Raw genomic sequence first — 22,288 nt, forward strand, 5'->3', positions numbered from 1 at the left:
GCTGCATTCAGGGTGTTATGTCGTCATCGTCGATCTTAAACGAACGAACGTAACTCGATGGAATTTCGGTGACGTTCGCTCGAATTTCTTTCGAAGATTTACGTGTCCCTGTCGATGATAGAACATTGGGGACAATACGTGTTCTCGATCCTTGCAGCGAGACGTCCGATTTTTCAAGCTTCGCGTATCTTAGAGAGAAACGAGAAGCGTGTGCTACATTCGTCTTTTGATTTTCGAGGGTAGGATTTCTACTTGAGGACGGTCAAACAATATCCTTGGGATAAAAGGATTCGCTGAAGAAGATTTTTTGCTCTCATTGCGGAGAAATGTTCTTCCTCCTGGATGAAAAATCTGTTTGCCTAAGTTCTTTTTGTGCTTTCGATCGAACATACACATCCGTTTGTAGGTATTAGGGAGCTTAGAAAAAAAAAAAAAAAACAAGGTAAACCTTGATAAATGATCTGGAGATTATTAAACATCGCTTGGAACATTAAGCTGTAAAGAACTCATATTTCCAATATCGTAATTAGAATCTGACCGAGCGTATTTCGCTTTATCATGTTCTGTATGTCGTTGTTTTTGATAGCACCCTGTCAATAATTTAAACTGAAACGTTTCATTCATTTTTTATCTTTTCGATGTGTTTCAAATCGAACAATTATATAGCGGATAATTTATTATCTATATGCAATTCTTGCAATTCATTTTCACAATTTTCTGCTTGGCATTTTGAATCGTTATTTTGTACAAATACAAAATTCTAATCCTTAAGACTAAGAGCTAACAATTCTACATCGTCTATTACGTTATGTACAAGTTTAGCAGGTAAACACGACTTGCTTCCATTTTGTGTTGCACAAAGTGTCGTATGGATATATTTATGAACATTTGGTATTCTTTAGATAGAACGATAATTCATGACGTTCTTAGATCTAATTAGAAATCGCGCGACAGCCGCAGTGCTACGAGATCGATGAGCAAATTAGCGGGATGCGAAAATCGAATTTGGGAATCTTGCCAATCTCGCATTTAGAATTCAAGAGCATGGCCATTCAGGTTCGCTGTGTCGATTCATAAGTATTGTAGCGGTACGAGCGTTACGTAATCGATCCACAATGCTGGTGGATATAACTAGATGTTATTTAACGATCACTATGGTTGTTATCAGATGTCGTTACCAACCTCTTGTACAATAATTCCTGGACTAATAATATCGGTAAAATGGAAAGTTACAAGTTGCTGGTTATACATCTCTTTTTTACAATGTTGCAACTTTACGTCACATGGAATAATCAAATTATTGGTCATTTGTCAGATTTATGTATAAACTTGAATGACTTTTATTACCAAAATCCAAAACTGTAACTGTAATAAAGGAGACTTTACACTTATTGGTAACTTGTGAGTTGTAGAGAATTTTTAGTAATAATATTCGTCCAATTGTACGTGCAAGAGTGTGCTGATTTTGCAGAACTCAATGATAAAAAAATAAAGAGAAAGATAGAAAAGAATGAACGAGCAAAAGCAAGCGAAATTCGAGGATATTTGTGGAATTTATTCCATTTGCAGCGCTGATCGTCGAAAATACGTTGCATAGAAATGAAATGCCACGCTTTGTTTCGATATAACGCGCGATGAAAGAGATTGATTGGGATTTTTTTGGCAGTTTTTTCGGGTTTTGTGAGATTGAACTCGCGTCGAATCAAAAGAATGCGAATTTCCTTTTCTTTTTTCCTTCTTCCATCCAACGTCGATCGTTCGTCCGGTTGATCGGAATTTTTTATGACCCTCGAATAATTTTTCTCGTAGAAGGAGGTTAACTTTTTAAACCGAGCAAAATATGTTAAAATCAATAAGTTGGAAGGGATTGTGATCGTTTAAGGATCGATACGTTGCTGTCGGGGATGAACGTGGACTTAAAAGTAAATTGCTCGGGTAGACCGATCGAACGCGGGAATCTTGCCAACCGCAGATTTAGAGGCGAGGCGAAGCGCAGCGAAATAATCGCTTAGATTCGGTGCCTACGATAGGAACTCTGTGGCAGAGCTCGTTCCTGCTTTCACAACTTGATATAATTGCAAGGAGCCTGAGTTAGGTGAAATCTCGCGATGATTAAGACCGATAGCTGGTGCAAGAATAATTGATCTCTCATGCCGGCGTTTCGTAACTTGGCACTTTGCATTGCTTTTAATTCACAAGCGCCGTCGCAAGCAGAAGAGACGCAAGGTTTCGTTGAACGCATAAATCACGATTACGGAACACTTCGAAGCTTTCAAAGGAAACGAAGACAAATAAAGATCACAAGGTAAGAGAACGACGAGCAGTTTTAAAATTCAATTGTTATCTATCCCATGCGCGAATAAAATAAAACAATAAATTGTAAAGGAGCTCGATGTCGATACTCGTACGTTGATGCAAACGAGAAATCGTTACTTCGTCTCGTAACGATGATCCGCTCGTGACCCCCCCTCCCTCCCAAATACGTTGGCTTGTGTAGCGAAAATAAATTTCACAGTCGATCTATACTAACTGAAAGCAACTGCATTGCAGTTAGACGTAACGAGATTGAAGAGCAAATTGCCAGAGTGTATTGATCGGAATCTGCAATTTCGTCGATTGCACTCACCACGTAAGGTCGAAGAGCCGCGTCGTCCTGCGAGTTTTGCATCCGTTGAAAACAAAACGAATCGTTGTGCGTGGTACGTGAACGTATATCGAATAGATTTATCGGTACATCGAGCTAAGCAACGACAACCGTGTAGCTCAGCTGATGGATGAGATCGCTACGTTTGTTCGTGGAATCATACGGGAGTGTCGGAATTCTCTGCATAATGTATGAACGAAAGAAGCATCTTTCTTGGATCCGGCCTGCGATCATTTCGTCTAACTTTCGTCTAACGGACGATCAAGTTGTTTGGAGGGCGTTTGCCCCTAATTATGATAATTGGAAGGTCCTTCGAATGGCTCGTATATCGAATATATTTGGAATAATTTGACGCGGTAGGAAGTTTGCTGTTGGTGAATCAACGCGTAAAGCACAAATTGAAAGTCAAAAGTTTGTAATTCACAGGGACGATTATACAGATATTTACACTTATGGATGGTTGTTACATGTTAAATAAAAATCGATATTTGTAAAATTTGTAGAATGTTTATCCATTTGTATGGAATCTGAAGGTGTAAAAATGAGTCTAATACACAAAGATATCTTGTAATTTTCAAATACTAACGTAGTCACAATAGCCGTGTCTCGTTGCAACGCTAATGAAATTTCATGTTTCGTACAAAACGCATACAAAATGTTTGTTAAAGCGTTCGAATATTCGCGAGTTACTGTATAAATTAGTAAACATAGACGTTACGATTTAGTCTTAATGGGTTCATGTTTCAGCAAGTTCATCGGTGTTCTCGAAGCGAGCTCGAACGAATAGGAAAAGTTTCTTTTGGAATCAGCGAAGATGTTCTGTGTCGCCTCGCACACAACCGGAATCTCCGATCTTGTGAAAGCCAATCGAGCCAAGATATTTCCCTCGGTTCCGAAACCAGCCAAGTAGTATTGGCTCAATTTTCTATTATATCCGAACACGATTACGGAAACTTCCAAGAATTCGACTATTTCGAATATAGAATTCCTGTTTCCTAGAGGCGAAGAAGAAAACAGAGCCTCTAAAAGGCTTGGAAAAATTGGAAATGCGAAATACGACCGCCACAAGGGTCGCTCGGTTGCACTCTTGACCTCGCCATGCAAACGATCGTACGTAATACGTACGAGAATTTAGGTCACGGTACTCACGACTATTTTCACGAATTTCATTCTTCGAGTCTGACAAGTCTTAAACGGTGACTTTAAATAACCGTTGATGGCCTTCACGGACGATCTGTTAATAGTTTCACGAAGCTCAGGAAGTTACATCTGTCATCTGTCCTTTAACCGCCACAATCCGACAAGACACTAAGTTTTACTTCCGTAGATTTCAAGCAAAGGATATTTATCAGAAGCGAAAAAAGTATATTTTACCTTGCCTTGCGATAGATCGAGATATACTACACCACAACGGTATTTACTGATTTTTTACTGACGATATTATCTGTCATTTACAATATTGGAAATTTTTGTAGAAATACGGGAAGATCATGCGGAAGTCAGACCTCAAAATTCGACAGTATTTTCACCGATATCGTTCGATCGTTCGCAATTAACGAACACACAATTTTTACAGTTCTTCTTTTTTTTATCGAAAAATGACGTTAGAGAGAAGCGACTTAATTGCATTTTAGCGAGAGGCCAGGCCCAGTTTTCGTGGAACGAATAACGAACGACGAGTCGTTAAATGACGTCGTGACGGACCGGTGGAATGGAAAGGCCGAAAGGGACGAGAAAAATGGAGAAACAAAAGCGGATGTGGGCCTCGTTTCGCGGTGATCGTTTTACGAAAAATGAGGGCTGGCCTGCGCTTCTGGTGAAAAATGAATATCCGCCGGGAGAAGCGAGCCTCTATCGCCAAGAAATCGGAAGCGATGGATCAACGACAAACCAGCAGCGGTGGTCGGTCCTCTTTCCAACTAAGCCGGGACAGCCTGCCAATTTATGGCCGATTGATTAAGGCTGCGATAAACTGGTAATCCGGAGGTAGCGAACAGCCAACTTCTTGCTCTTGGATGTCGCGTTGTGATCGCGGAGGGTCTCTGTTACTTTTTACATTGGCTTTTTTCCCCCAATCGCTGCCATTCATCGTTTCGTTGTTGAGCCATGCCATGGTTCCGTCGTCTCGTTGGCAACCACCAGGATTCTGATTCAGTTCCAGATACATACGATTCATTGATCCCCGTCATTCTTCGAAATCTTTCAAAAGTCGCGAAAAACATTTGGGTATGCACATGTTTATTTGTGTAGGAACGATGGGTCTTGGATTTATTATCGTTGCTTAGTCATCGAGTGATGGTATCGAGCGGACATTAATAAGTGTTTCTTTTTCTTGTTTCACTGTACGTTGAATCCTGCTCCTTTATCGAGATCTCGAAAGTATTATTCCATTGTGTATCGGTGTTCGCGTAAGGTTCGTATGAAATTCAATGACTCGTGGTTTTTATTACTGAGAGAAAGAGCATGCAGATCAATGTTCGATCTTGATAATTTCAGAGTATGGCTGATGCCTTTCAGGAGGATGAAAAAATAAACTAATTATAGGAGAGAAAAAAAAGTGAAAAATTGCGTTATATATTTGTATGACGAATGCATTGAAATTTTAATATGATCTTGTTTACGCGAGTATACGTGGTTCAAAGTCTCGAATAAATTGGATTCATCGAAGAGACGTAAAAATGCGAGTATTAATCATTTTGCAATTCTAGCTTTAAGACAGCTTTCCCATGTTTGCATCTAAGTAATTGTATACAGTTATGGATTTGATGAAATAAAACAGGTTAGTTACCACAGCGAGATAATTTATTTTCCAACTCATTACCTCCATAATAAGGTTTCTAATAGTTAAACGTGTGAAGAAACTGATACTGTAAAAACGCAATATTCGCAGAATTAAATAGAATAAGTCTAAATTTAGAATTCTAGAAGTGGAATAAAGGGGTTATAGAAATTATCGCAGAAACTATAAAAGAATCGAAGTATCGTGAGAATGCGATACCTGAAACAGACCCAGAAAACCTAGGATCTCCATCATCACGAACCCAAAATAGCGAGATCCATCTCGTATTAATCGAATCATAAATATCGTGGACTGTCGACCTTGACGTAGATCGAATCGAGTTCTACGACTCGAAAGTTACAAAGTTTGCGATCTTTCAACAGTAGAATGTTTTAAGTCAGATCTTTCTCTCGGCTCCAGACCATCTCATAGTCGTGGATTTTGATCAACTCGATGGTAACCCGTGGTAAATCTCACGATATCAAGATCATGTTGTTCCTGCTGCCTCGAATCGGTATTACTATGTTGATTCTTGAGACTGTGGTTTGCACGAACTCCTACGATTCCAGACTACTATTACGTGGTATCCAGATGTTTGGAATCGTTTGGTTTATAATTAGTTCCTAGCGACCGAGTTAATCGGATTCCTGCTGTTCGAATTCTATTTAAATTGAAACCTCGAATCTTGAATAGTCTGTCGCCCATTATGCGACAATGAAGCGTATACCGCAACCTTTAAATATCTTCATTAAATATACCGTTCTCTTTTCATTAAATTAATTTTATCTTATCGCTTATTGTTAATTGCAAATCCCCGACGGTTCTTTAACAATGATCGTTTCTTTTATAAGACGCTCTCGACTCGTTGTTACCGTAAGTGTTCCACATGTTGCTGTCTCAATATTGAAATGTCGGTCGGTATTATTCCATACAATTGACCTATGAACTCGATCCGAACAATAGGACAATAAGCGTCAAGGTCTTTACTGATTCGTACGTCTTCATCGAACACGTACTTACGTGCTTCTTATAGCCGTCGGATATTTTGTACTGTCGCGAATTAACAATCGTCGTACGTGTCTTGCCATTGCAAGTCTGGACAACAATGTCCCTCGGTTTCCTGGTTGTGGCGCGGCGGCAGATGTTAACTGCGACTACCGACTGCGCGCAACTTGTGTCAAAGGTGACGTTGAAAGCCCAGGGATAAGGGAATGACGCGATGTAACGCAACTGTTACGTCCTACGGAAGAATGTGCATAACTAAACGACGCTCTGTTGCTACGTTCTCAACTCGGACGAACGAACGACGCGTGCTGAAGCAGCGACTGAAAGCAGAATTTTTTAAATTCCGAAGGAACGCGCGTTATTTCTAAGCAAAGCGAAGCTTCGAAAAAAGAAATTACCCTTTCACGTACAAAAAGGAATTCAGGATCAGGTAAAATTTACTTTACGGTATAGCGTCAACGATATGTCAAAACATATCGGAAAATATATGAATAATAAACTAAAAGACGACGATACCTAGGGAAAATGAAATTAGATATGAAAAGGATTAAAGTAGATAAACCAAAGTTTTACATGGATAACATGGAGAGACGCGTCGTGTTGGAGTACGATGAGTTATGGTATCGTCATATTAAGCATTCCATGGCGAGTTGGCCGATGAAGGGAAGGCAAAGGAGGTAGAGTTTCGATAAGAAGGAAGCGAGATGAATTTCGAACGTGGAACGCACTGCGCAGACTGGTCGGCGTCCTCGTCTCGTTCGCGAGTTGCATTTCAATCGAAGCTTATATTAACCATCCCAGTTGCATTCTTTGACCTTCGCCAGTGCGGTGGTCGGGAGGTACATGCGCAGTGCTGTAGGCACCAAGGGCTGCACACGGGGCGTTGCTTTCTACTCGATTAAAGGTAGGTTGCCGGAGTTACGTAAGATTCATCGATGAATCGCAACAACGCTTTTACGCTCGTAATCCCCATGGAAATCTACTTCGCGATTCAAGAGATAAAACAGCTTCTAATTATGGGAATCACATGAATTTGTTTCTTTTAAATTGAATTTTAATGTGTAAACAATTTGTATTTAAAAGTTAGTACGTATCGATTTATACTAATCGCAATGTGGAGTCGTAGTAAACGAAATGTCATCCTTGGATTTTCTTCCTTGCGATCTTTAATTTTACTAAGTGATACTTTAGGTAATCAAATAGTTGTGTAATAGACTCATCGATAAGTACAATGGCTCGTGAAATATTTGAAGACTTATAGGAAACTTCTCACGAATATATTCTATGTGTTATACCAGACATTTTAAAATTTCATTAGTATCGTAATGAGAAACGACTGTCAAAATATTGGCAAAGCTGATTCAAATCTAAAAGCGATATATTTTTCTGAGTCACTGTATGCCAGAATTTTTTCATATTTTTGGAAAGTCTACAACGGTAAAAAGTTCGACTTGACCGAATAAAAAATCAAGTTTGTCTACGAAATGTGAAAAACATTGTTTATGGAGGACTATTTTTCTTCGTTGAGGTTCGAAGGCTTTCGATGCAAAATTCCTCCCTTACGTGAAAATTCACAAAGCCAAATACATGACAAAAAACAACGCAAAATAATAATTCTGGCTGCCAAAAACAACTTTCAAAGTCGTACTATTCAAGACTCGGTGGAGATGCATTACCATGGTGGTGTATTGCTCGGACTCCTTTAAAAAACCGTCGTATTCGTCTGAAAGGGTGTGCGACCCTTTGTTTGAGGTTCCACCGTCTTCAAACATTTTTGCGAGACAAAGGGTTGTCGCACCTTCGTCGGGGCGTACGCCAATGGTCGCGTCTCGAGGTACGGGAGGAAGTCGAATAAACGTGAATCGAAGTGACTCCCATTGAAAGGAACTCCGCAGACGTTCTGTACAAGAAACGGGCCGTGTTCTTTTACGTCATAGCAAAGTCAATGCACCGGTTTTTCGCCTCGTATACCAGCGGACAGTCGTTCGTCCGGCTGCCAGGGACAAGTTCTGAATTTCTGATCGTTGCCAGCCGATCTCGTCGGACCGGATACGCGTGTCGAAAGTCGCTGGAATGATTGTCGTTAGTAGTCACGTGCCGTGCAGCTTCCTTCTTGCCCGCGAAACTGGTTCGAAAATTATTCGGGTCGCTTCCGTTTGCTTGCTGCTTTAATTATCGAGGAGCTGGCACGGATCGTCGTATACATCGGTTGCGTCCCTTTCAACTAGACGATTGTCTTGAATCGAATCCTAAGACTACTACTGTCTAGTTAACTTCTCGTTAGATAAGTAGAGTTATAGTCTTTGTAGGTAGATGACTCGATTTTGTGGAATCCGGGCTTTTACATTTTCAGGGGAATATCAGCACGTGTGCGTGAGCCATTCCGAAGCTGCATTGCTGCAGCCAACTCCGTGATTGGAAAGCAGAGAAAAGCGATAATGCGATAAGCATCGCTTCTTCTTAACTTCATCTTGAAATTTATCCTTATTCGTGTAACTTTTACGACGAACCAATTTATGCAAGTAGATGATTCTTTTTTTTTTTTTTTAGAATTGAACATTGGTCATTCATTCGAATAACGAAATTGAGAAATTAGCAAAAGGTTGATCAGTTCGGTTTCTGAAAGACCTGATTATCCTCAGTTCTCCGATAAAAAAGATTTAAAGGATATTACAGTTACACAGGTAAACGATATTTTTCTGAGAGAAATAATTATCTTTTCTGATATTAACAAATTCGTCGCAGAATCTTCTATCGGGCAATTTTATTATGATTTAACGTACATTTCCAAGTCAATTGTTTTCAATTTCCATAATATACATAACATGTCCAGTTTATCGTACAACAGCACGACACGTGTGTGATAACTTTAATTGTCGCGTTACGATAATTGTACGATATTTCGTCATGCGAATTGCCAATTCGATGAAAGGAACGTCCTACTTTTTCCGTGGTGTAGAGCCATCGAGAGAGCGCATTATGCAAACAGGCATCGATTCTTGCTTCCAGCATATCGATTAACGTGCAGCCAGAATAAATCGGACGGTCTCGTTTGCGCCCGGTCAACGTTTTTCTAATTAATTTCACAATGCTACAATTAAACGGTGAACGCGCCAGTCACGAAGAAAACGTCGTGACGAACATGTTTCATGCGGACTTGGTTAGGCTCTTTGCTACGCGACCTTGCTTTTTTAATCCTACCATGACCGTGATCATGCATTTGTCGTCTTCGTCTGTTTAGTATTACGGTAGAACCTCGCTCAATTACAACAACATTGTTTTATGGACAATTTAAAGATAGTCTCTTGCAAAAAAGGATTAGGAAGTAAGAATAGGCATTGAATGAAATTGTATTGTTTTTATTCGAAAACTTTTAGTCGTGTTTCAATGGATATTTATAAAGTAGTTGGAAGTAAATGACCTCTAATATGAAAACAAAGTTATTTGACTGTCTGAATAGCGTGTGCCATGATTAGTTCGAATAATCAAGATTTTGCTATATTTCGATTGTCTGACCAATAATACGTATCTATTTAAAATAACGTGGCTCGTAATAAAGAAGAAAGGGAAGAAGGGATACGATAATATTGTAAATGGAAACGTTAGTTTTCCCTTGTAGTTCCATGTCTCTCGAAAAGCGCGCTTAAGACTAATACCGAAAAATCAAAATTAAGACCCATAAGATTTTGGTCAACACGGAATTCGATGACACAGGTATTAAATTCTTATGGCAGCTTTAACAATCACTTTACTCCCGTGTTCACTTTTTCTCGATAACGATAAGAACGATACGTCTTTATCTTAACGTGCATATCTGAGAAAAAAGCAGGCGAATGATAATAATAGTAATAAAATACGTATATATATAGACACGGATAGCATCATTAAATTTGATCCTGATTTAGCATCGAACAATATTGAAATTACCATGAATCATGATATTTGAAGAATATCATTTATGTATCTTAAAAAATATGGTGCAGCGATGATCGAAAAGATGAAACGAGAGTCGTATCGCAAAACAGATCTGTGCTATCAACGTATATCTTTCTCGGACGCGAATCACTTCACGGTGAATTACACGAATCGAATTCGATCAACATTCTTGCGCTTCGCGCGAATTTATCTCTGTAAGTGGTTTTTGATCGCGGACAGACATCCGAAGTCACGATGATCGAAGGATGAAAGACGTGCGATTGATAACCGTCGGCGAGATAAGCCGAACGTCGGGAAATATCTGGGGCAGTTCTCTCTTCCGCTGAGTTAATGAATAATCAATAACTATGAGGAAGGTTCGCAAGGTGAAGCCCCTTTCTCCCGTTAGCTATGGCATTTGTTGCAACGCGAACGATTAATTGGGTCACCCGAGTCGATTGTACGGAGATAATTAACGGATGTTACGTAAAGTCCAGAAGAAAATGTCAATGATCGAACGATTTATGGGAGACAGAAACGTGTGTGACAGTGTGCAAATAATATACAGGGTGGAACGAAAACTGTAATGCAACCGAAGACAAAATGATTCTATATAAAATGTTTGCTACGAAGATTTTTCGACCGAGGCATTGGTTTTGGGAAAAACCGATTTGCAAAGTTAAATTGGTTAGAACGAGTAGAATTGTGTGTTGTATATTTAACTGTCAGTGATGTATGCAGTAATTAGTGAAGTAATTCCGTCCACGCTATCTAATATGTTTAAGTACCGACAGTGGCATATTTAGAGTAATACATGTCTTCGCAAATTTTCGTTTTTTTATTCTTCATCTGATCAGCACTAACTCTAACAGAAACCACTAATGGAATAACATATCAAATTTTCAGAATCAATTTTCAAAATCAATTTCCAAAATCATCTTTCAGAATCATTTTCGAAATGAGTTTCTACTAAACAAGCCCTGTGACGAGGTACTTCATATCAAACGTTTTACTTATTTCTTTTATGTGAAATCACTCACTTTTCGATTGTACCCCGATTTCCAAGCCACCCTGTATGCACGGTAAATACATAGTAAACAGTATATCCTATTCATAGTAACGAGACTTTGTCGTAATCAGTAAGCAGTATAATCTTTTTAGTTTTGAGAATCTATCGATCGATCGGTAGGCACGTTATTATCTGAAATGCAGCGAGATCTTTCGACACGATTATATTGCGTCGCGCATTGCATCGCGTTTTCGCGAAATTAAAATAACGAGTCATGTCGTTATCCCAGGGAAAATCTTAGGTCTATCTTTTGTTGGATGACGATAAACGGGGTTTATAAAATGGGCCAATAAATCCATCGCGCGGGATCGAAACTCGTTCTCACTGCGGAATATGCATTTTGCAACGGAGTTGGGATACGATATTTATTATGTGCCAGAGTTATAACGGTTCGCTGTTACGCCTTTAACGCGCTTATCTGCAGATACGGGCGTTCTTAACCATTGCAAAATGTCTTTTGATACGCAAATACGCGTGTCGATGCAAATATTTGCAAACGTGAAACTTATTAGGCTTGAAACGTTATCGTTCTGTAATTGATCGTAAATCGTACGGGACGACAGTGGTTTCTTTTTCCACTCGTAAGAATATTCGAACGAATTTTGTCGAAAGAATCTATCCAGTTATCGACACGTCCAATTGGCATTCGTAAAATTAAAACCGACGAATTTTCAGCCAGTCATCCAATTAAATTGAACCAGTTCCGAGCGATTGGTCGTTTATTAAATATTAGATACGAGAGAACGAAAAGATCAGAGTTCGAATCTTGATACGGTCGATCGATTCTTTTTTCTTTCACAGTGATATGAGTCACGCGATCGGGTTCCAGCCGTATCTATTCCTCGATCGAAGGGGGCAAAAAGTAACGGTGGAAAAAGGTTGAATGGTATAATAAAGCTTATCATCCTTGGATCACGGTTTTTCTGTGGTGACGCACCTGTTAAGTGCAACTGCTCCTGCCTATGTTCGAATGTAAAACGTACATTGAAATTTCAAATACAGCCGGTACAATACAACTTGACTTAAATGGTAAATGATACGAGAAACTTCAAATACCTCAACATATCATGAGAAATGAAAAAACATTACGTGGAGCACTTTATTAATGCGGATCAATTTAAGGTGATCAGCATACATCATAAATTATCCATGAACAATTTAAAAGATCAATAGTCAATGAGATCGTTGGAATGCTTTTTAAGTTCCAAGGATTTCCTTGACTTATTTTTTAGGAAAACAACTTTTTGTCTTAGCTATGGTTCTGAAAGATCTATCTGCGGTGCTAAATCAATACGAGGATATACCTAACTACTGTTGGACACCTTTGTCTTATACGCGAAAGCCTAAAATCATAATAAAACATACAGGGTGTTTCATTTATCTTAATATGTGCTTATCTTAGTTACTTTCGGTGATGGCACGCAGTGTTCAAATATTGTCATTGCCGATCATAAGTACCGCAACACCTGTTAACATTTAGTTCAAAATATCCACAAATTAGATGCTTTCCAGCGCTTCTATTTTCTACTCACTTTATTTAGAATTTTATTATTTCGTTCTGATTATGCGTCTATAACGTGCTTAAAATATCAAATAAAATACAATCTGATCAAATCTTCCAATAAAAGTAACAGAAAGCAAATGCCCTGATACTTATGACCGGCAGTATACATATTCCACGTTTCTACGTCGCACGATGAATCACCTCGCCATCAAAAACATCGATTTCACCGCGAAAAGAAACGGGCGCCGGACACGAAGGATTAGGGACATCGTTTTTGAATACGTGGCTCGTGAAACTCGCTCTTGAAACGAAGGCACTCTCCAGGCTTTCACGCGTCGTTCCTCCTTCGAACTCATTACAATGGACCTTCGGTGGCTGAAAAGGGGCTGGTTCCGTCCGGGTCTTTTGTCTCGCGATGGCTCTCGTCGCCCACGTGGCGTTCACCAGCGGGAAACGCGAAACGCGCACGTGCAACCAGTCCGGATACGCCAGCCTGTTCGTCACGCGCCAACAGACACACACGGCTTTCGTGTATCATGTAAATATGTATAGAGATGCGCGCGCGACAGCTCCAAGTGCGCTCGAACTTTCGTTGCATGGCCGTTTCATACACAAGACATACCGGTGCGATATTCCTCAGAGGAGTACCGTATCCAGCCAGAGTGATTCAGCGAGGAGGAACGACTTCAAGCACGTGCGAGAATTCAGACGGTCGCGCGTCGTAACATTGGATTTCTAGTTGTGTGCCGTGGAATTTAATAAGCCTGTCCGAGTGAATCTCGACCACGCGGCGTGACTCTACCAAATCGAGCAGCTTCTTTCTCTTTTCCTTTTACACTTTTAACCTAAGTAACCTCTGATTGGAACTTGTGTCGCGTTTGTAAAATGTTAGGTAATTATGTAGTTGTCAGTATGTTTGCGTGATTCTTTGATAAATTTTGATAAGCGATACTATTGTCTGAATGAAATCGAAGGATCGTATATGAAAACGATAAATTAGGAGAATTTCCAATTGAAGAAACGCAATATTAAAGGAAACTTGATCTAATATTACGATTAGGTTATAGCATTTGAATACGATAGTAGAGTAGAACTTATCTCATCTCTCTTCGTTAATTGTGATCTTTCGTTTATATAATTAGATTGAGGTAGTGCCAGTCCATTTAATCAAACGTTAATAGAAATTTCATTTCGATAAATAAAGTTCGAATAAACGAGTTTCCATTTTGTCTCTACATCGCTTTAATTTAAGCATTGTAGCTCTGATGTCTTTATTCGAACGTGTAGTGTCTCTGCAGACCTATCATTTGGAGGCATTCATCATTCTAAACCATTCGAGATCGAATGGCAACGATAAGCATTTTAATGGTCGTTGATTCACCTGTTCCGCCCGAACTCGGATACATTCGCGCGAATCGCCCTTCGTTTACATACTAGCAACTCTAATTGCGGTTATTAAAACCATCGTGGCGTTCACGAAATCTTTTCAAGCACTATATACTTTAATCTGTGCACGCGTCGAAGCAGTCGCGACCAACTTTATTGCTCTCGTTCCGCGTTCTAATCTCGTTTCTATATAGAATGTCGTGCACGGTTATCGATCACGAGCCCACGATTCCAGTCAACGATTAGAGAAACCAACAATCGGATGTGAAACACTTCGATACATCCCGAGTCTGTGTATGTAACGAACAATTTTTTTTGGAGGTCTTGATCAGTTTTGGAAGTCTTGGGAGGCTTGAGAGTACGACTAACTTGATAAATATCAAATATTTGACAAGCATTTTCAATGTATTTAAGAAAGCACCTAAACATCGTCGTAAATATATTTATTTACGTTATTCATCCTTATAATTTGCATATATTATAAATGTTGATATTTCTGGAAACTTTCAAGAAATACTCGAAACTGTAGATTTCAGATTGAATACTAATCAGCACTCTTACGAGTTCTAAGATCGCGAATTACAAGTTCTGGTTTGTACCTTCGTAATCTGAAAAAAGTTCGTTTTGAAAAAGAGTGGCTTCGATATTGAAATTCAAACACCCAACGCTGTCTACGACGTAGGTCCACCAAAGTGTTTGGAATCGCGTTTTATTGCGTCTGAACGCGTGTGCGGCATCCACGTTTCGTTGTAGATAACTATCGTGTTCCCATCAAGATCTTTGTCGAGGGCATATGTTCATGCAAATGGGTCTGCTTGAACGCATAAAGGGGCAGCAGGTGCGTTTGCTCGCGAAACTGGCGGCCAATCGGCTGGCCCGTTCGTGTTGGACGCGTGCACACGCTTGACGAGTATGCCCGCTTTGCTCTTGTTTGAAACGAGCGACGTGAGGATTGGCACCGTGAAATACGCCTCTCCGCACCTATGGCACCAAGTGCGACGTACAGGGACATTTACTCGCGAAAATAGTCCAGATTCGATGTATCTTCTTGGGACATAGCTGGATGAGCAACGTGAGTTTAACGTCTGTAAAGGTTGCCAGAGAGACGACACAGGGGCAAGAGATGTCTGCTTGTCACTCTTCTGATCTGTAAATGTAAAATGGTTATAAGAATTATTTACACATATCCGCTCTTTTTTTCGATCAAACGCGTTTTATCAGATTCCAGAATTCACTTTCAAATTTTTGTGGCTATGTGCAAGTGGTGTATGCAAATAGTACTAAATGATACGAAGTTTAATATACTTGGGACTAATTAATTAGTATGTAAATGATATTTGTAGACGATGAGCGATAGATGATCACCGTAGATGACCGATTTTTGGGATGTGACTATTTTGAGCAGTAATGTAAATATACGTGCACGCATTTTACCCATTTTTGATACACAAAATGAAGTCAATTTTTATAAATATGGAAAAAATATGAGCGTGAATATTAAACCGCTATAAATAATTAATTGTAGCGTAATACACACAAAGGGAAATAAAAATGAGTCTACGTTATAAAGAACGTATTTGCGTACCTTTGGCATAGGATTGTTTACGCTATAAATCAATCAGATCTGGATTCCTCCTGTTAATTAAGTTCTCAGTCGAGAACAGTAGACATGGTCGAAACTTCTGCTCTTTTTAAAGCTTTATTTGGTGAAAGGTGCAAGATAAGGCGGCAGCTGAAATCACTTGGTCAATTTGTTGGACGCATTTTAAAAACGAATCAATCTTGAACAACATTGATGCAACTTTTTAATAAGATTGGCGACTGCAGTAACTTTTGACGAAGATTATAATTGGTTGTCTCCTTCATTGCAATTTTGTTGCACGTAGGATGGCAGGTGGGTCGTATCTTCGATATGTTTCGAATTGAATGATGAGGCTATTTATCAGAAAGATTTGTTATTTCTTTTCTTCTTAGCAATCTTTTTCCAGACGACCATATGTATATAAATAGATACCTCGTTTAATTTTCTCTTAAAATTAGAATTGAATTACAGATTAGAAATAGGAAATACTGACACACTTTCGAGGCTTAAAATTAAATATTAATAAGCAATATTTGTGTTCCCATTCATTTACACTGAATGCTCTCTGTTACAATTATCTAGAGCAGCTCGTCATTCGATACATTGGCATTGAATACATTGGCATTGAATACTTGAAATGAGCTAGATTACAATCATCTCAGTAGAGAAGGTTAACTCGGTTAGCATTGAACGATTCAAGAATTTAATATTCTTCAAGGATTATCCCGGTTAAATGAACGTTCTATATTCCACAGTGTAATCCGAATAATTAATGAGTAATCCGAATAATGAATAACTAATTCCACATAATTAATTCATAAATAGTTCCGCGCGTTAGAATCTGTATTTGAGTAGCAGTAGAATGTAGCGCGCGCGACTCATGGTCGGACATAAGTAGAATACGAATGTTTATCCAATGCGAAACTATAGATACAGAATATCCAATAAATATCCAATGTGAAACACGCCAGATTTAGACAATGAGACGTATCTTTATTTAAGCCTTTTAGTGACTGGTATTAGTATCCGGATATGAAACTTGAGCATTATTTATTCTATTGTTACCGGTTTAAAAAAGCATACAAAATATCACATACTATATTTCCTTTAATATACTAAGAACAATTTATTGTTAATACTATTATAAAAATATGTGCATCAAAATAATGTCCAACGTCGATAAACCGATAATATGTTCTTTCGAATATATAATATTCATTAATACGATTGCAAATGCAATTTGTTGGCTTGTAAAAATAAATTTATCCTACTTTCGTGTATATATTATATGTACTGTATAAACGAGTTTACGTTATAATCCGAAGGAAATTAAATTTCTATCGCTTCCTCCGTTCTCGACGTTTCCGAATATCTAACTCGTTGATATTATTAATGAAATATGAAAAAAGGAAACGGCGGCGCAGCAACATTCACAAGGAATGGCTGCAAGCTTTTTATTGGGATTGCAATGGTGCCGCTGTGGATGCGTTATCTCGACGTTAAAGGATCCCGCGGAGGAGGGAAAAAATTTGAAAGAAAAGGTTCTGGTCAGCAGAACTGATGCACTGGTGTAAGAAGTCTGACGTTAGCGTTTCGATGCTAACATAGAGCTACTGTCTGGACCGCATGCCAAGGAGAATGTGGCAATTCTCCAAGCTGCGTGGTACACAACTGTCATCCTCTTTTGCTTAGAAGTTGCTTAATAATTCAGAACACAAAGTTACCGAGGCCCTGAGTTCGGCCGAAGTAAATACATCTTGGCGGTGAAATCGTTTAAGCGACATGATGCATTACAGCTAATTCAGCCGTGCAATATAATCCGACAGTAAATACGGATCGTTGTGCGCCCCTTTCGTAATAATTATGATATATTATCGAAACGACGCGTATAAGCTACATGAACGTCTATTTTGCAAATCGTGCGCGAAACTCGTTTACGTGTGAGAAGCACGTTTACACTTCATATGTGCGATGATATAGCGAACAGTTTCGTGGAGAAATATAAATACACTTTATAGAATAATAGGATAAATATAGGAGAGGATGGGTGAAATCTATAGACATCTGTATTTATCTAGAATTTCATTATAAGTTGTTGAAATTTTATGACCACGTTTTATACGTTGTTCGAATTCTTGTGTGATTTTATACAATTTCTATGAAAAATGATATTTTGGGATTTCGTTGGCTTGATTAATCCGATAGTTGCAATGTTACTGTATAGAAGTATACATCGAAGTTGAATTTTATCGATCGTTTCTTAAATTAAGGATTTTATGACCGCGTCTCTTATATTCAATTATTCGTCATTTTGCGTTTAAAAGAGACATTTTCCAGTATATTTGCAAGTATATTAACACAGATCAGATCGATAAAAGCAAGAAAACGCTTGTGTTTAAACAGTTATTAATATTCTACGAAAATGTGTATCGCAGACTTATATTATAATTAAATGTAATTACACGTCATGATCGTAATGTAACATCGTGCTTGGTGATACATCGCGCAAAATTCGACGCGCTGCGTTCGGTAAAAGGCTTGCCAATAAAATTATCGAGGGTTTAATTGGTAATTCGCGTTAATTGAAAGCATTTTAAGTAAATTGCGCGCGTCATGTGTGGTCTCGTGGTCTGAGACCTTCGACGAGCTGCGTCCTTCACCTTTCCGAGTTTCTTTGCACCGATCTTGCACGTACACTCAAGGTCGATACGTTCTCTCGTCTGCAAGGCTCTTCCTTCGTAAATTTCTTGCCTGTCCCCGTCGCTAACGGGATAGTTTTCCATGTTGTTCGCGTGGCTAGTTATGCACGTGCAATAAACTTGCCGCGTTGAAACAAGGGGCTGCGTGAAAAACGTTTTCTACCTTCGCAACGTAATCTTTTAATAAATAGAGATTTTATTATCTATATAATATCTTGTATGTACAACTTTTTATTATTTGCTCACATATCCATATTCATTATTTAACTGTTTAAGTAATATTTCCGAGTATCTAATTGATATTTTTATTGTTTTCAGGTAAGAGCTGTTGAAATTTCTTATCTTACGATTGATATTCATTCAGGATCTTCGAGAATGTGTAAGTACTTAATAAATTATCCAAAGGATTAGTTCTAAATCTGCAAGTGCAACACCGAATAGCTTTGATTTAGAAACTTTACTATTACGAGATTTAAGGTTGAGAGATTTACTTAAAAACGCCCTATTTCTCTATATATTCTTAAAATCTCAGTTTCAAAGGTCTACGTTCACGATAAAGAAGCTCGTGTGTACTCTGTATTCCAGAAAACTTGGATCTTAAAAGTTCAAAGACCAAGGCGCGTAACGATCAAAGAAAGTTCTTTCATCTAGAACGCTCCACCTCAAGAAAACTTACCTTTCGGGTACGAACGACAATGTTCGAACGACAATCCGCGAAGATCCAAGGTAAACCCTTGGAATAAATTATTTAATTTTACAGTACCTAGTCCCAATTTCTACATGGTATTTTGCACGATAGAGATTGCCCGACATCTATCACGTGAAATATAAGACACAGATAGGAATTAACCCCTTGTCCTATAACCACGAGCGAGAATCGTGGTAAGGGATTTGTACCATAAGCAAAAACCACGAGTCATACTCGTGGCGAGGAATTTATATCGTATTCACATCGAGTATCTTTCCTTGGAATGTAAGTGTTTTGTTTTTATCATTTGTTTCTGACGACATTGGATAATCTCTTTAGTTCAGCGTAAGACTTCGTTACGTTCACACCTTTCAAATATAGAAAAAACGAGTTGCGTTACATGTACCTAATTGTTTTGAAAGATACTATACAGTTTTTCTGTACTACTAATTTTCATTAAATTAACTAAGTATTAATTTACAAATTGTTAATGATTCATTATCCACTTTGAAATAATAAATTGTTTTTGTTAACTGATTAATTGATCATGATTACGCCCTAGACGTCTTAAAAACACTGTTTGTCCTCAAACGTTGTTTATTATTTCACAATTCCTTTTGTAGCCCCTAAATATACATGTCATAAGAATACGTCTTGCGCCAGTTCGGGCACACGGCTGAACAGATGAATGGCATGGCGCGCGACCGAACTTCTTGCTTGCTGTGGCTCGTGCGATCGGCAGATAGCGTGTAGGCGAAGAGGTTAAGCTTTCTAAAACGGAAAACATTACGCGTAGTAACATCAGTCTGATACAGTACATAACAATCAAAGGTTAAACTCTGTCAGAAAGAACGTTTTGCTGTACGAAGAAACGTTCGGTGTGAGATCTGCGTCACGCGTTAAATTGTGTCGATGCTCAGTGCGTTCTATCATCGTCGAATTTTTCGTACTGGCAATTAGCGGCGAGTGCCGTGAACAAGGAGGAAGAAGGATGCTGCGAAGGGCTGAAAGGAGGCGAGGCGAAACTTGGTATTGCGAAGGAAGAAACGAGACGTAGGAAGGAAAGGAGAGAAATGGTTCTCAAGTATTTATACATCTTTGAATTCCCGGCTGCCAGGACAGGAACTTTTCCTAGTAAACCCGGAATAGATAGCGCGCGGATGAGAAGTTGAAACTCGTCGTGGACCCCGGCTCTCGCGACACACTCCGCTCGCTTTGTTAAATCACGATTTGTTTGCGCTCTGCACCGCACGAAGCGTGCAAGCATCTGTCTTCTATAAGTTCTAGGAAGGATCGCAGCTTATGTTTGCAAATGGAAGTTAAATGGGAGGATATTAGGGTTGATAGAAAACGAGGTTACGGGGGATCTTAGTTGTGGGTAGCGCGTGCTTCGCTTGTCTGATGAATGAACAGATTTGTGCTTCGTCAGTGGGTTAGTCCGGATCGTTGATGGAATGCTGTGGGGGAGGATGATGAAGTGGTAATGAAAATTATGGCTCGAATCTTTGTTCGTTAAGTGGACTTTAAACCATGCTTTCATTTTCAAATATTAAAAAGTATCTAATGTTTCAACGAACAATTGTTTAATCTTGTTTTTGAAGAAACTTGTTAATGGTTGAATAGATTGACTCGATTAATATAGAAATAATATGAGTAATTGATCGATTAACGTAGAAATAGGACATCATAGTGGAACGTGACAAGCGTCCTACACAAATTATAGAACATTTTTTATGTTTAAGAGAAAGTAAGTTGCTTTGGTCGAAAGTTAACGGCTGCTTCTGGCTTCTGACGAATCGATAAAAAACTTTCCTTGATGGTCGAGTAAAACTCGTTCCGTCGCCTTATACTTCTCCAACAGTTCACCCCTACAACAGAGTATTCGACTATTAATCGTAATTTGTTTTTGTTCGAAGAGAGCGTCGAGTGTGTAAGCAGTAAGCACCTGTGCGTTCGGAGTTCTCAGAAAGAAAATGATCGTGGAGTGTCGACAACCCCTTGCTGGAACGGGAATAATGTTTGACCACGTAGTTCCTCGGCTTTTTAACGTCGATTTGTATCAACGAAGCGGCGTCTTCACAGGGCAGGATATTTCTGTTTGTTTTCTCAAATCTTCGCGTCTTTTATTGCCCCGAATTTTCTTTCAACGTTTTATGATTCTATTTTTAAACGTTCTTTTATTCTATAAATATCCTTTGTACGAATTTAGGTTTACAATTTGTCAGAGTTCTCGCGTTTTATTCTTCAGATTACCGTATCCGTTAACGGTAAACTCAGACGTCTTTATACATGGTGTATTCAGTACTCATTCGTTCTGGTGTTATCAGAACGTAATATTTCGGAGTAAGATTGATGACGATAGAGTATTGAAAAAATGAAATGAAAAAGAAGCACGACTACTGTGTGCGATAATAACGAATGATTTATTACTGTTCGCCCCGAAACTTCCACCCGGCTTGATTTTCGTAAGAGCAATAATTCTTCCGTTATTCGGAAAGCAACGGAGTTTGTAATGTCTTGACTCTAGCTACGTTGCAGTTATTTTTCAAACACCTGCTTCGTTATTAAGGAAAATCTACCGGAGGATGTTCGTCATTTTTCCAGCGAAACTTTTTCACAGTTTCTTCTTTAACCAACGATCCATGTTTGCAGTCTCTGTTTTAACCTACTTTCGTTTTCACTTTTTCTCGAATATCCCGCACTGGAATTACTGATGGAAACGTTTAAAGCGAAACAAATTGTCTTATTTTATAGAATATCATAATTCGCGATCATAAATCACGAATTACAGTACAGTAAAAATTCTTATAAATTTTTCCTTTGTGATATAAAATGAAAAATCTATCTGATGGCTAACTTTTGCTTGAATCTGAGCATGATTTTCTATTATATGAATGAAAGATATTAATATTAACAGAGAAAAAGATATTAATAGAGAGAAGGGAAGCAACAGTTGATAGGGAGAATCAGCGCGTTTCTATTATATGTATTTACAAATTCAAATTAAATTCCAATAT

The 22,288-nt window shown here is 38.7% G+C and overlaps 1 protein-coding gene and 1 long non-coding RNA gene across 9 annotated transcripts in view; both read left to right on the top strand.

Annotated features, from left to right (window-relative positions):
* LOC117208264 overlaps nt 1-22,288 on the top strand; it is a 392,468-nt gene that overhangs the window by 39,776 nt on the left and 330,404 nt on the right. The gene's annotated exons all lie outside the window — the stretch shown is intronic.
* Nucleotides 1,914-5,424, top strand: LOC117208271. Its single transcript, XR_004487655.1, has 2 exons — nt 1,914-2,305; nt 2,551-5,424. It is a non-coding gene; the product is annotated as an uncharacterized LOC117208271 (long non-coding RNA).

This window comes from Bombus bifarius, unplaced genomic scaffold, assembly GCF_011952205.1.
Source record: "Bombus bifarius isolate JDL3187 unplaced genomic scaffold, Bbif_JDL3187 scf7180000008058, whole genome shotgun sequence".
In the NCBI taxonomy this organism is placed as follows: Eukaryota; Metazoa; Arthropoda; class Insecta; order Hymenoptera; family Apidae; genus Bombus; species Bombus bifarius.